Below are 16,081 nucleotides of genomic sequence, written 5' to 3' on the forward strand. Positions count from 1 at the left end.
GGGGAGAGTAAATGGTAAAGTTAGGCAGTTGCCTGGTGAATTGGATGCCAGGCAGGTTATAATGTGTCATAAATCCAATGAATATTTGGTCCATGATATTTTTTTATCCAGTAGATTTATGAAGTGAAGTTAGTAGGCTTGTCTATGAAAGGTGTTTTGTAAGTTTCCTTTGAGGATTAGAACTGAGAGATTAGAGACAGAGAGATTGTCTTGTGAGAAGTGGGCACCCACAGGTAGTTGGATATTTTTGCTTTCTTGGGTTTTCAGTGTGCATTCATTCTGGTATGCAGTTTTTGTTTGGTTTCTTCTACATATTTTCCATCATGGCATTTGGTGCACTGGATGAGATGTATAACATTTGGTGGTGGTTCTGTTGTGGGGTGTGGTTCTTGTGGGAGTGGTGGAGATATGTTGGCAGGTTTTGCATTTCTAGTCCTGGCATGGTCTAGATCCATTTGGTGTGTTTTGGATCATAGGGAGATTTGCTTCTGGTGATGAGGTTAGCAAGGTTTGATGCTTGTATAAAGGCTGGGATGAGTGGTTCTGGAAAGCTCTCTTTACGAACTGGGTCATCTTCTCATATGGGTTGCAATTGTTTGAGGATTTTCCATGTAGATTCCAGGGAAGGGTGCTATGTCATAATTATTGGGATGTGATCCATAGGGATTTTCTTTTTTCACTGCTACAAATCTTTGTGTGGTATCTGGGTGTCTCTTTCAAAAGTACAATCTATCTCTCTTGAGGACTATCCTTGTTGGGTAAAAGCCCTTTTGGGATTTGTGAGGTGGTGATATGGGTATTCTCTTTGGTGCATATTTGGTGGTGTCAGAGAGTTTGGCTGTAATTTACAGCTTCTTTAGTATGTTTAGGGTGATTGCTGGTTCTGTATGTTGGTCCATGGGTTTCTTGTATATGGTGGCTTGTATTTTAACATTTTGAATATTGATCATGGTGTCCAAAAATGGAAATGCTAGTGTTAGTTACCCTTCTGAAACCCAGTGCATGGATCGAGGCGCCCATGCCCCCCCAGGAAGAGATAGGGAATCGAGCCAGAGGTTGGGGAATTGAGCCAGGAGCTGGGGGAACATTCAGATCCCTGAACATTTCCCCCAGTTCCCAGTTCGATTCTCCAGCTCCTTGAAGGTTCCCCAGCTCTCTGATTGCTTTCCTGAGCTCTTCCTGGGGGCGCAGGCCCCTGAATGATACAGGATGACAGCAGGCTGCCAGCTGGGCTCTTTTCCCAGCTGGCAGTAGCAGCCTGCTGAAACCCTGCATGCAGATCTGGGGGCCACATCTCCTGGGAAGAGCTGGGGGAATGATCAGAGAGGTAGGGAATCGAACTGGGAGCTTCAGCTAACAAGTGGATACACCCCAGCTCTGGGACAGTGCATCGTTTCCTGTCAAGCCACACTGCACCTGCATACTGCACCTGCATGGGGCAGCTGCCATTCATGTACCAGGGAAGCAAACCCCGTTGCCTCCCACTGCCCCATGCTGTACAGTGGGGTTCTGCAACGGGCCCTTAGAGGCCTCAATCACCGCTGCCAGAGCCGGTAAGTACGAGGCTTTTTTAAAAGCTCCACACTGTCACCATCTGTGGAACATGCAGATGGCAGCAGCCTGCTGCTGCTGGCTGGCTGGGGCCAGCGACAGCACCCGTGTCTGCCTGGCACAGCCTGTGCTAAGTGCCAGGAAGAACCCAGTGCTTGCGCTGGCCCCAGCTGGCAGCAACAGCCTGCTGTCATCCCTTCACACACATCTGGGGTCCTGAACGCCCCCAGGAGGGCTGTTGAGATGTGCCAGACTCCTCCTGGGTGGCATGGGCCCCTGCATCTATATGCAGGATGACAACAGACTGCCCCTGCCCGCAAGTGATACTAGTTTTACTTTGAACAGTTTGAGGTGCAATTTCACAAAAATCCCTGTGCCTATCTCCTTGAAGCTTGGCAGGCTTCATGCCCTCAGAATGGGATACCATCCCTGCAATGTTTATCCAAATCAGGTAAGAAAGGACAACATTATAGGCATGGTTGACTGGTGCCTTCTGAGTCAAGGGTGCACTTGCCCCCTCAGTTGCCAGTCAGTGACTGAGGTGGGGTCCCCATCCATGGCCAATCACACAGTGCATTACTGGAACTTCTAGGCATGCTGCTGGCACTTCCAGGTGGGTGCACTTGGCTGCAGGGGGACCATGGGGATCACTTCTCCTGGCACCCCCACTCACTGGCTAGCGTTCTCAGGAGGGGCACCAGCACTCTTTCCTGTCCCTCTCCCTGAGAACACTGGCTGTCAGTGGGTGCACTAGCACTCTCAGGAGGTGCATATGCACCTCTGTGCACCTCATATGCATCACCACTGGTTATAGGCATTTTCATGATTTCCTATTATAGTCCATGGGCGAAACGTTGAAACATATCAAAACAGTTTCAATGAAATGAAATGGAACAGTGCTTCAAAGCAAGATGTTAGAGGGGAAAGGAAGTATGATCTGTGTTGACACAACATTTAGTTTCCCATTGAATAAATATCCCATATTTTTAACATAGAAGCAGATTACACCTGGTGCCAATCATTCTCAGGCTCATTAATTCTGACATGGAGATTTCATTTTATGTACTCAGCTGATTGCTATAAAATGTTTTGTGTTTGTTCTGTTAGTTGATGGAGAAAAATTTTCACTGAACATGTGGACTTACTTTTAGTAGGTTAGGCTTTTTTTCATGCTTGTCACCTACATCAACTGAAAATGGTTATGTTTAGTTGCCAGTCAGCAATCTAATGCCAGTTGTAAATGTCTTTGCTTTTAACTGGGCTGTGTCATGACATATGTGGAATGTCATATGTAGAAATTGAGAACTTCCAGTAATAGTGAGGCAGAAAAAAGAGGACAGAATAGACAGAATATTGCCTGTACATTGGTATAGTCTCCCTTGCCCCCCCCCACCCCCGCTACCATCTTTTCCATTAAAAAGAACAAGTTATTTTATAAAAAATAAAGTTTTGTTGCATGCTAAAGCTAAGGATGGTTTTTGAAGTTAAAAGGGGCTGTGCAAAACAGCACCGTTTCAATTCGACTTCCAATTTGACGATTTGATGAAACAGTGTTTTGTTTTGAGTTTTGTTTAATTTTGAAAGCATTGTTCCATTTCATTTCACTGAAACTGTTTTGCTGTTTCTATGCTGTTTCAATGTTTTGCCCATAGGTTATTATGGGGAAAGTGCAGCAAGCAGGCACATTGGGAGGCTCACCCACACCCCCAGGAGGGCTGCGGGGGCTGTGCCGGAGTCCTTCCAAGGGTGTGGGCCCCCCAATCTGCCTGCCAAATGAGAGAAGCCAGGTGCTGGTGCCTTGGACCAGCGTTGGGAAGATTGCTGCTGCCTCCAGTCCCATGCAGCAGCACCTGCTCCTCTCATCCAGCAGGCAGATCAGGGGCTCACCCACACTCCTAGGAGGGCTGCAGTGGCTGTGCCAGAGTCCTCCCACGGGTGTGGGCCCCTGATTTGCCTGCCAGATGACAGCCCACATCCAGCGCCAAGAAGATCGGTGCTGCTGCTAGCCCCAGGTGGCAGCATCCAGCTCCTGTCACCCGGCAGGCACATTGGGGGCACAATGCTGGGAGGACTCTGGCACAGCCCCCACAGCCTTCCTGGGATCCCAGCGGGCTCCCGATCTGCCTGGCAGCTGACGGAAACTGAGTGCTGCCACCTGAGGCCAGCAGCAGCCAGGCCTGTCTCTGGGGGAGTGAATTGGGGTGACCACCCTGGGTCCCATACTTTGGGGGCCTCCAGGGAGCCAGGTGGAGTGGCCATTGAAATTCTGCAAGGCCACCACCACTGGCTTCACATCTAACTGCTCACTACCCTTCCCCTCACCCTGTACTGGCTCCGGCTTGAATGAGGGTGTGAGACCCGAGGCAGATCAGCTCATGTGGGGACCTTCCTCTGCCCTGACATCAGGGCAGCAGGTCCCTGCACAAGCTGATCTGCCCCAACCCCATACGGGAGCCGGTCCAAGGAGGCCAGCCCCCACGATGATCCTGTGCACCCTGGATACGAAGAAGCCACCGCCACCATCAGTGGCAGTAGCAGCGGGGTAGTGAGTGGCTAGATACGAAACTGCCACTGGCAGCACTTGGCTCCTGTCAGCTGGCAGGCAGGTCAGGGGCCTGCCAGCACCCCCAGGAGGGCTGCAGGAGCTGTGCTGGAGTCCTCCTAGTGGTGCGTGCCTCTGATCTACCTGTCAGGTGACAGGAGTTGGATGCTGCTGCCTGGAGCCAGCATCAGCACTGATCTTCCTGGCACTGGGTGGGGGTTGTGCCCAGTGCTGGTCTGTCATCTGGCAAGCAGATCGGGGTCCACAGCCCCTGTAGCCTGTACCCCAGGAAGACTCTGGCACAGTCCCTGTAGCCCTCCCAGGGGTACAGGCGAACCCCCACTCTGCCTGCCAAATGACAGTAGGCGGATGCTGCTGCCTGGGGCCAGCGCTGAAGCCATTAAGCCTTTCAAAACATTTCAAGTTCCCTTGTTTTGTTTCAAAGCTGTTTTGAAGGCTTTTGTTTCATTTTGATTTCAGTGTTTTGAGCTCAAAATGCATTGCAGCAGCTTCAAAACGAAACACTGGGAGAAATTTCGCATAGCCCTAGTATATAATATCTGAGGCTAGCTTCTGTAAGCTTGTATTTATCTACAGTAGAAAACCTGGAAGAATGATTCTCAAACAGCACTGATCCCATGACCAGTCCTATTCCAGTTCAAGAGGAGTATGCCCAGAATTGGAAGATAAAGATGCTTTCTTTCTTCCTTTTTCCAATTCTGAAGTGAATACTCAGAAATTCAAAATCCATTTTTTTAAGTGTGCTCTTAATATTATGAAAGTATCAAAATAAGCAACTTGATTTTTAGAACAGTTCCCGTCAGTGAGAAATGCTGGTGCCTAGTACTTCTGAAAAATCAGAGAGTCAAGCATATAAAGATTTAGGAACTTTATTTCCAGCAATCATTATAAAAATGAATATTAGCCTAAATGCAATCCAGATCTGATTTTCCATATAAGTCGTTGCTTACCAGAATATTGTGTTTCTGTACTAATATTGTGTGGTCGTGTCAGACCCGACGTTTCTAAATTTCACTACTATGGAGAGGTGCAGATGCCTCTTCCCAGAAATGGGAGAGTGGAGTTCAAATGAGGCTATTATTATGATTAAATATGAAGAAAAGTTCAGCACTCTGAGACTGCAGGAACATAAATAGAAACATAAGTAGCTTTGCAAGCAACCAGGCTCTTGTAGCTTTGAAAGCAACAATACAGTCTATCAACCAGCTGTATAGGAGAAAATATGTGGAAGTGATCAGGGGTCGATCCAAGAAGAGTTCAGTTGTGTAGCTCCACACACCACACACCCTTTCATTCCTGCTCCAACCAGACTTTCATACTACTGCCTGGGAAGGGAAGGAGCATTCCTATTAGTTTACTTCATGGCTCATTATTATGGATTCCTGCTCTACTCCATAGATATCAATGATACTCAATCCTTTTTAATGGTCTTGATGCTTCCCTTTCAAACCATCATTTCTTCTGCAGTGTTGATGTCTGTTTAGCCATTCCTTGTAATATTTCTCCTCTACTTTACAAAATCCAATAAGATATGTACATATAACTATGATGACTGGAAGACTTAATGACACAATACACTTTGACTATTTTTGCCTAATACATTGTATTTTCATTTTTAACTTTATACTCTAGCAAATGAGTGCACACTCCAATAGTTTTTTTCCCCCTTGGTTCTTAACTGGAACAATATAGCGCTAGCCTGCTACCATATTAGTAAAGTTTCTAGTTCCATTTTAATTGGAACAAAATCGGTGTTGTGTTACATATGCCACACCATCTGCATCCCCCCTCCCCCCATTTTCAAAATCCTAAATCCATTCGTGGTGGATGAAATATGCCAGGCCATCCTGAATATAGGAAACGTAAAGTTAGATTGCAATCCCAGGGCCCACATGAGTATGGTGGATTATGGGCAGCTGTGCCTTTGAACTATGAGTGTTGGAGAAACCCCATAAGGGATCTCTCTGTGAAATTGTATGAAGCCAGGTGCTTTTTGAGTTTGCAGTTTTCATTTGAATTCTCTCTTCATAGATTTCATAGACATTTGGGCTGGAAGGGACCCTGGAGGATCATCGAGTCCAGCCCCCCACCCCAGGGGCAGGAAGTCAGCAGGGGTCATAAGATCCCAGCAAGATAAGCATCCAAATGTGTTTTGAAGGCGTTCAAAGTGGGTGCTTGAACCACCTCAGGTGGCAGTCTGTTCCAAACCTTGGGGGCTCGGATAGTGAAGAAGTTTTCTTATGTCCAGCCTGAACCGGTCACAGTGGAGTTTGTGACCATTCAATCTTGTCATCCCTTGGGGGGCTCTGGTGAACAGTCATTCCCCCAGATCCTGTTGAGCACCCCTCATAAGCTTATAGGTGGCCATCGGATCACCCCTGAGCCTGCGCTTTTCCAGGCTGAATAGCCCCATTGCTCTCAGTCTATCATCATAAGGTCTGCTTTCCTGCCCTCTGATCATGCGCATGGCTCTCCTCTGCACCATCTCAAGCTTCTCCACATCCTTTTTGAATTGCGGAGCCCAAAACTGGATGCAGTACTCCAGCTGTGGCCTCACCAAGGCCAAGTACAGTGGGAGAATGACATCCCAGGATCTGCTTGAGAAGCATCTATGGATTTTTTGCTCACTTTACTAGCTGCAGCATCACACTGAAGGCTCATGTTCATCTTGTGGTCAACCATGACCCCTAAGTCCCTTTCATCTGTAGAGCTAACCAGCGTAGCACTACCGAGCCTATAAGCATGCTGCAGGTTTTTCCTCCCAAGGAGGAGAACTTTGCATTTTTTGGTGTTGAACACCATCGGGTTCTCGTCCACTCATTTCATGAGTCTGTCAAGATCTGCCTGGATCACCCTCCTGTCCTCAGGTGGATGCTTTACCCCAGAGTTTGGTACATATACATAACATATCCCAATAATAATCTTTTTGCATGTCCAACTGATGTATGTAATTTGCATTTGATCCTACACCGTTAAAGGCAAAGGATATTTTACTATTTACTTCATGAGACTGAGTAAAAGCCACAAGCAGAGAATATGCTCATATGGGCTTTGCAGTAGTGCAAAACATGTTGACTCTTTCCTTTACCTAGTAGGTACGTTATAAACTGAGACTGAAGTGTTTCTATTTTGATTGAAAATACAAAGGTTGTAAGGTTTGAAAGAACTTCTGAGTGTTTTTAATATAAAACACGTAAAATAAAATCATGAAAGGACATATTTATTTGCATTTCTGCCACTTGTCCCAACATTAACCAGTTCTCCAGGTTTCTGGTCCTTTTTAAAAGTCAGGAAGAAATGTGTGGTATCACTGTGTAGCAAGTTCAGGTGCCAGGGGTGACCTGACACATCCTGGTGGCCATGTAACCCTTGCCATTCCTTAGCTCCAGGGTACCCTCTCCTCTCACTCACTTGCCGTGCCTTGATTTAATTATCTGATTGAAAGGGAGGCTGCCTAATGGGTCCTAGATTGAGCCCCCATTCCTCTAGTTGCCAGCAGGTCCTTCCCAGATCCTGCTGGTCTCAAGCCTGTCCTCACTAGGTGGGCCCTCATGACCCATTTGCACCCTTCTCGGACATCTTAGGACTTTTCACAGCCTTAGGACTATTCTCAGCTCTGACCTCCTCTAAGCTACAGCCATGTCCATATCTCACAGATTTTACCAATTCATTACTTTGGGCTTTTGGTCCCAAATCAATATTGGGCTGCTTCAGGCCTTCACACCCTTGTTGGGCCTCAGCCTTCCTGGCCTCCACCCCTTTCCTCTCACTGGTTCCCTTAACTTAGGCTCACTGTCCCTGACTTGGCTTCTGCATTCCAGATAGGGTGGCCATCATAGAGGATGGTCTGGTTGTCCTCTATTGGTATGAAATGGATGCCTTTATGTCCTCTATTTTCCTCTTGAAGCAGAAAACTAGAATGTCCTCTATGATGGCCGTCCTAGTTCCAGCCCTAGTCTCATCTTCTCAGGCTCTGACTCTGCCCCTCTTGGGCTTCAGCCCCACAGCCCTAAGCCTGTGAGCTATACAATAAAAGCATCCTCATCCTGGGTCACAGCTCATTACAAGCCCTCAGACTGTTGCATGCAGTTCCCAGGCATTAACTTCAACTACAGTCCTCAAACTCTTCCCTCTGTGTCTTGCAGCCCCAGGGTGACTGCCTTGCCTGTTTCAGGCCCTGGGCTTGTATGATTCACAAGTCCTGCCCTCTTCTGATCAGGTAGTTTGCTAACCTTGATGCAGCTGCCTTCCTTTTATTCTAATGGGTTGCTTACTATTGCTACCCTGGTTGTCCTATCAGTGTCTTCATTGCTTAGGCAGGGTTTTCCCCTATTGTTTATTGCTTGGCTGCTGGCCCTGCAATAGTCATTCTTATTCTATAGCGCTATGGCTGCCTACTCTCCTGCAGCCGATCTGTAAGATGCAGTCTCCTCCTCACCTGAGGATATCCCTGCTGCTGCTGCTGCTGCTTTCAAGTAACAACAGCCTCTGCCTCTCCGTTACACCTTATTTCACTTATTTTCTTGTTTTTCACCTTCTAGCAGTATCGATCATTCCTAACTACAGAGGAGTTTTCAATATTTTGCATTCTGTGGATGTGTCAGCTATTGTAAATCTTAATATCATTTGTTGGATGTTTTCTATAGTTCTTTATCAAGGGTTTCATTGGTATTTCATGATAGGAAACTAACAGTTTCACTTAAAAAAAAAAGATATATGCTGTTATGCTGTTCCCGCATATCTGGGGTTCCCCATAGGTATGTCCTGAGTCTCATATTGTTTAATATCTTCATTAATAATTTGGATGATATAATCAAATGCACACTTAACAAATTTGCAGATGACAGCAAGTTGGGTGGTATTGCAGATACTCCAGAGAGTGGGGTGAGGATCCAGAACAACCTGAATAGATTGGAAAATGATTCATAGTCAGATGAAATCCAGCAAAGACAAGTGCAAAGTTCTTTATTTGGGATGAAATAATTTTATGTATAAATACAGACTGGAGAATGGCCTGCTAGTTTGTGTTAAGATAGTTTTACTATCTGTACATGGCACTGCATTTGTGCTGAGGTGCCTTTGTCTGAAAACTGGATTCTCTGCAGGACTCAGTTAATACTGTCGTTGTCCTAAAAGGGAACCACTGTGACCTGGCAGTTTGGGGTATCAATTTTGTGTGAATAAATGCTAAAAAGATGTAGAGGATTTCCAAAGACTGCATTCAACCCATCACTCCCCTAATTTTGCTGCATCCCTATAGATCAAGCGTGCTCCAGCCCAATAATGGGCCAGATCCAACCTGCAGCAGAGCTATGTCATTCAGCTGCAAAGCTGTCCAAGAGTGCAGGAATTCAGCAGTGGGGAAGCGATGGCAGTGCTAATTGTCACTCACCCACTAAAAAAACTTTCCAGACTAATGGGGAGCTTTCCAGGCCAGATAATATAGCTCATGTACCTGGGCATGACCAGGTACCGACACAAGTCATCCGGCCTGCAGGGCTGAAACGCTGGCTATCACTGCTATAGAATATATTTTTATTTCTTCCAAGAATTAATAGCTTTTTTTAATTTTCCAATATATGAACATTTTATCAGTCTTTGAACACCACCTGAGAAGAAGTTATACGTGGAAAAGTCCTGAAGATAATGTTAGAAACCAAATTGAATACATTACCATCAACAGAAGATTCAGGAATGCAGTCAAAAACTTACCCAGGGGCAGCTGTGGAAGTGATTATGTACTTGTAGAATGCACCATCAAGATAAGGTTGAGGATACTTAAGAAACAGTGACAAAGAAGCTAATTTATTCAGTTTTAATGGAAAAAGATCTGATTAAAGAAAGGTACACAATTGCAGTCAAGAACTTGAAGAGTAAGAAAATGTGTTAAACTAGGAAATTTTCAAAGAAGCACTACTTGAAAAAGCCAAGGAGTTTATTCCATCAAAAGTAAGGCAAAAGAAACAGAAATGGATTACTGAAGAATTCCTTGAACTTATGGAAGAAAGATGAAAACCCATAGTATGGAAGAGTATAAGAAACTGGACAAAAGAATTTGATCAACGTGCAGTGAAGAAAAGGAAAATGGCTTAATGAGTTATTCTGCAACAGTTGAGTAGAAAAGCCATCTATTAAGAAGAACATGGGCAGTGTGAAAATTTTTAAGTGAGAAGTACGAACAGTTATCAACTGAATGAACACCAGTAAAGCTCTAGGACCAGATGAGATGGTAGTAGAACAAATAAAATGTTTGGAAGTGTTTGGTATAGAAAAGTTAACGACTGTTATCAACGAGATTTATGAAAATGGAAAAATACCTGAGGACCTCAGTTAATCGCTCTTTATTGCACTCAACAAAAGACCTGGAGCCATTGAATGTGAATTCCATTGAACCACCAGTTTAATGAGCCATGTGACAAAGAACTTATTAAAGGTGCTGATGTTGAGAGCTAGTAGTAGAATAAGACTGGAGATTGCAAAAGTTCAATGTGGTTTTGTTGAAGATTGAGGTACAAGAAATGCTATCTTCATGGTATGAATGCTTTTGGAGAGGGCAATAGAAAGGAGGAAAGACTTTTTCTTGTGTTTTATTGATTATACTGAAGCTTTTGATAGAGTCAAGCATGAGGAGTTAATGAAAAAGCTGGAAGAACTGGATAGTGTTGGTAAAGATTGAGAATTTTAAGAAACCTCTATTGGGACCAAACTGCAGCAGCGAAGATAGAAAATGAATTAAGTGATTTCATCTAAATTAAGAGAGGCATGAGGCAAGGCTGTGTTTTTTCATTTGACTTATCCAACTTGTACAGTAAGAAAATGCTGAGGGAGATTGAGAATTTACCAGGGCTGATCATTGGCAGAGAAATTTTGAACATCTTGCATTATGCTGACAGTCTTAATAGCAGCATGATGACAGTCTTAATAGCTGATTCAGAAAAGAAGCTGCAAGGAATTTTAGATAAAATAGTGAAAACAAAGAAGGGTTTAAGTATCAAATGTAGAAAAACAGAATGCATGGTAATTTCAAAGAAGATCATTCCTGTATGCAACATCAAAGTGAAAAAGGAACAGATAAAGCAGGTCCATAAATTTAACTACTTGGGAAGCTGGATAACATCAGGTGGTAAATGTGATCATGAAATAAAATGGCAAAAGATGTATTTCTGCAAATGAAAAAGATATTGACAAATAGTAAAATTTGTATCAGAACAAAGTTAAGAATTTTAGATTGCTATGTTATACCAGTCCTCAAGTATGCATCAGAACGCTGGACAATATCACTAAGTATGGAAAAGAGAATTGAAGTAAGTGAGATGTGGTTCTTAAGGCACATCTTGAAGGTAGGTTAGACAACTCATACGTCAGATGAAGGTATTTTGTTAAGAGCAGACTGAAGGAGAAAACTGCTGATTAACATCAAAAAGAGAGCTGGAGTTTCTCAGACACGTTATAAGAAAAGAGGAAATTAAAAGTCTGGTCATAACTAGAAAGACTGAAGGAAGGAGAGAACATGGAAGACAGAGGTTGACATATGCATGGGCAACTGGTGCCTCCTGAATCACAGGTGGCACTTGTCCCCCAGCAGCCAGTCAGTTAGTGGGGGTTCCTCGCACCTGGTTTCACACGCCAACCTGTAAGGAGCAGCAGTGCTTCTCCTGGTGCCCCCAATCCCTGGCCAGTGCTCTCAGGGGGGGCACCAGCACTTCCACCTGCCCCCACTGCCCATTGCTTAATCAGGGAGTGCACCAGCACTCTCAGGGGGTACAGGTGCACCCCTGTGCACCTCCTTCGCCTCGCCACTGGACATATGTCAAGAGTCTATCTAACTTGATGAATGTATCAACACTGGAAATTCTGTATGCCTCAAAGAGAAGAGATCTGTAGAAGACCATGGTCACCCACATCCTGTTCAGATATGGTACCAAGAGAGAGAGATCAGTCTTTGTATAAATTGAAAGCATACTCTGTTCACACTTCATTTTGACTCCTGGGTTATCTTATTCTTGTTAAATCAAGCTGTTGGGATTTGCCTCAATTTCTACCTCAAATATTTATGGAAAATTAAGTAATGGCTATTTACTTGGTTAAATCAATAAATTTTTTCAAACCATGCCTACAAAATAGGTTTGAATAAATAACTGGATAATATTTATAACTTTTTTTTTGTTGTTCCCTGACTAACATGCCTGGAAAAGGGAGCCTTGATGAGCCAAAAAAGGGAGTATTGATGAGCTGTCACTGTCCCTGAAAAATAAACCCTGCTACTGAATGGGAGGTTTTAGGACTAGCGTTCTAGACTTAAGTACCAGAATTCTTCCTGTGTCCTCCTTCCACATTGCTATTAAATCCTTTATGGTCTTTAGCCCTTACTGTCACAATTTCCCATCTGCCATATGGATATTATAGTACTCCTCTGTTACATGGGAATGTTGTAAAGACTAATACATTTGTAAAAATAGTGAGATGTATAGTGTACAGTAACGGAGGAGCAATACATAATTTAAATAGGTAGCCATTTCCCTTATTTATCATCATGTAGTTACACTCATCTTCACCTTTTTTTATTTTGCCTCCTGCATGAATCATGCAATCATAGTAACGCAGTGGTTTTCAAATCATGTTCTGCAGAACCCTGGGGTTCTGTGATAGGTCATCAGGGGTTCTGCAAAGAGACTGGGAGTAATAGTAGAGTGGGCCAGGAGGCGGTGTGTTGCCATTGCTGGCTGAGTCACCTGGCTTCTGCTCCACTCTTCAGAATAGAGATAGAGGTTCCACAGCATAAGAAGTGTTACTAAATGATCTCTTGACTTGAGGAAGTTTGAGAGCCACTGTGGTAGTGTAAGAAAACCCTGAGACTATGCACAGCATTATTAAAACTTACTATCTATGGGTCTTTGGACAACTGTAAGGTTTCACCTAAACAGATCTGATAAGAATCTGAGATAAAGACTCTAAGCTTTTCATGGTTTAATTGATATTGCTTAGATTTGTATGGCTTAGATTTTTATGCTACACTGTTGGACATTTGGATATATATACAAATAATAGAAGAGCTTTTCAGAACCAACTTGTTACTTTCAGAAGATATATAAAACATTCCATTCATAAATCTGAATAATGATAGTGTATCTTCTTTAGAAAAATCAAGTACATTTGATAGAATTTCATAAACTAACTTATAAAGGTATTGTGTACCAGCTTGGTATCTATGTCAAGTTTAATTTATTTTTGTATATCTTTATTAAAGAGTTATGCTTCTCACACTTCCTGAACCATCATGGCTACAACAACACTCCAACCCTAAAAGAGTAAAAAAGGCATGATAAGTTTTCCTAGCACTTTGATCATTACAAACTTAAAAACATTTCAATTTTCAAAATAAGAACGTATAATTTGGCCTAAAATAAAATATTAATATAAAATCTTATTATAACAGGTATAGATTTCATTGAGACCTGGTGGCAGCCTATATGTACATCAAGGGTGGTGTGCATCAGGATCTGGGGGGACGTCTGTTCACCAGAGCACCTCATGGGATAACAAGGACCAACAGTCACAAATTCCTCCAAGACCGTTTTAGGCTGGACATAAGGAAAAACTTCTTTATTGTCCAAGCCCCCAAAGCCTGGAATAAGTTCCCTCCACAGGTGGCACAAGCACCTACACTGGACTTCTTTAAGAAGCATTTGGATGCTTATTTTGCTGGGATCCTTTGACCCAAGCTGATTTCCTGCCCTTGGAGCAGGAGGCTGGACTTGATGATCTCCCAAGGTCTCTTCCAGCCCTAATGTCTATGAAATCTATGGAATATAAAATCTTATAGTAACAGGTATGAAAGACATCAGAATAAAACTTTAAATATTGCTTTAAGAAGAAAAGCATTGAAACATCTAATCATTAACTGTGAACACATTGTGAATATATTTCGCACCTACCTGACATATAGTTAGAGAAAATATTCAGAAAATCAGTGAGAAAGGAATATAAATCAGTTATTTATAGTATGAGAAAAAAAATTTTGAAAGACTAATTTACAGTTGTAAACAACACATAACAGAAGGAGGGTAGTAGCTAAAATCTGGTGCTGTATTGTTTTTATGTAGCCTTTTTTTAAAAAAGAAAGGTAAAAGGTAAAATGCCAAGTTTAAGATATGGCTATGTGATTGGGGGCCATATACTTAAATTAAAATTAATAGAGAAGTCCAAATTTTACACAGTCTGAAGATCTAGTTCTTTGTTACAATTTTTAACTTATTATAGGTAAAGGCTTTGTATTTATGCATTGTAAATGTTGTAATAGTTAGCATTATCTTTTTTGGTACATTTGTGAAATGGCATGAGGGTCTGCTTGAAAATCTGTTGCAGCTGTGGAAGTAGTTAGCACTTTTGAAAATGATATTGTTTATTTAAACTAAGAATTTAGGAGCCTGCCCAATTTGGTAAATAATTTGGGCTTCACCTCCACATAATTTCATAATGGGTATGTTCTTAAAAAATAACTATGAGATAGAAGTGTATAGTAAGTTAGGGCAGGGTGGGAACTCATTCTGAAGTTAAAGATTGATAGAGATGGTAGCATGCATGGTCCAAAGCAATGCTTAGACCAAGAGTGAAAATTGGAGGTTTGAGCCAGAGATGAGGAACACGGCCAAGTCAGGGGCTCTTGATTTTCATTGGAGTAAGGGAACCACAAGGAAATAGGTGAATGGGGCTAGGAAAGGGGTAAAGTACCAGTACAGATCCAGGAAAACAGGGCCCAAGGCAGGAAGTGAAGAAAAGCCTTAGCAGAGTTCAGAGCAATAGCACAGCTATGGGCACATGAGTAGGGCTGAGACCCAGGTGCTGCCTAAGGAGGCAGGTGGGCCACAACATAGCTGGTGGGATGCCATCTCTTCCTGCTCCCCAACATATCCTCTTCCACTTCTGTGCAACAGCACTGGTCAGATTCAGCACTGGATATGAGATGTGTGAGGAGAACAGAGTAGCAGCAGTGGAGTTGGCACTGGTCAGAGGTTTGATTATAGGCAAAGTGGAGGGAGGTGTCAGCTAACCCTCTTGCTTCTTTATTTTGCCACTGAATTTCAGCTTTTAAATTGCTACTTGATAGATTTCATGGGTTGTTTCCACATTAATCCCTCCTGTAGCAGTGACCTGTCCTGTTACTCTGTCAGCCCCAGCACCTGCCCCTATCCCTACTGTGGTGCACTGCCACCAGCCAAGATGCACAACTACCCAGTTACATTTCTGATTCAGAGTGCTTGAATGCCCATCTTTCCAAGAGTGCTAACAGCACAGTCTAAATATTGATGGCTTAGGACCCATGTCCAGTCCTGCATTCCCAAGTAAACATTGTTTAGATATGCACCATGAAAACCAATAGTGTACACTTCGTAAATACAACAGTAACATCAGCCTGTAGGACAGCATACTTTGTGTATTTAATTTTTAAGAATAAGAGTGAATTCTTTTTCTGAATAACAGTTGCAAAGCAGTCTGTTATACAAGCTCTTCATTTAAAGCAGATACTGGCATGCATTAGATCTATAATCACATAAATACCAGTGCCATAAATCTGACAAGATTTCCTATTCACATTTGTTATTACCCAGTGGCTGAACAACAGGGAATCAAGCATTGATTGGATGCATATCAAAGCACTCACTGATCTATTAATCCTTATAGATATAAAATGCTGAAACCCTCAATTACTTATCAAAGATGGAGTTAACAGACAACCTATGTCTATGCCATGTATTAATTGTCATGAACCCCAAAGTATGTTGTTGTATAGGAAAAAGCCATATTGTTCTTTTAAGCCATAGAAACCAGACACAAAAACATTGAAAGTCAATTCTTGATCATGTTCTCTCTGTATTTAAGCTGGTCAAAAATTTAAATCAGAACAGGTTTTTTTAGAAAAATGCTGTTTCATCAATATGTTTTGTGGGAATGTCTCTAGTTCAACCA

At 43.0% G+C, this 16,081-nt stretch overlaps 1 protein-coding gene across 3 annotated transcripts in view; it reads left to right on the forward strand.

The window, feature by feature from the left end:
• The window catches only part of ROBO1 (roundabout guidance receptor 1), a 1,129,598-nt gene that overhangs the window by 192,967 nt on the left and 920,550 nt on the right, over positions 1–16,081 (forward strand). The gene's annotated exons all lie outside the window — the stretch shown is intronic.

The sequence above is a fragment of the Crocodylus porosus genome, unplaced genomic scaffold, assembly GCF_001723895.1.
Source record: "Crocodylus porosus isolate Cpor-Errol unplaced genomic scaffold, CroPor_comp1, whole genome shotgun sequence".
Classification (NCBI taxonomy): Eukaryota; Metazoa; Chordata; order Crocodylia; family Crocodylidae; genus Crocodylus; species Crocodylus porosus.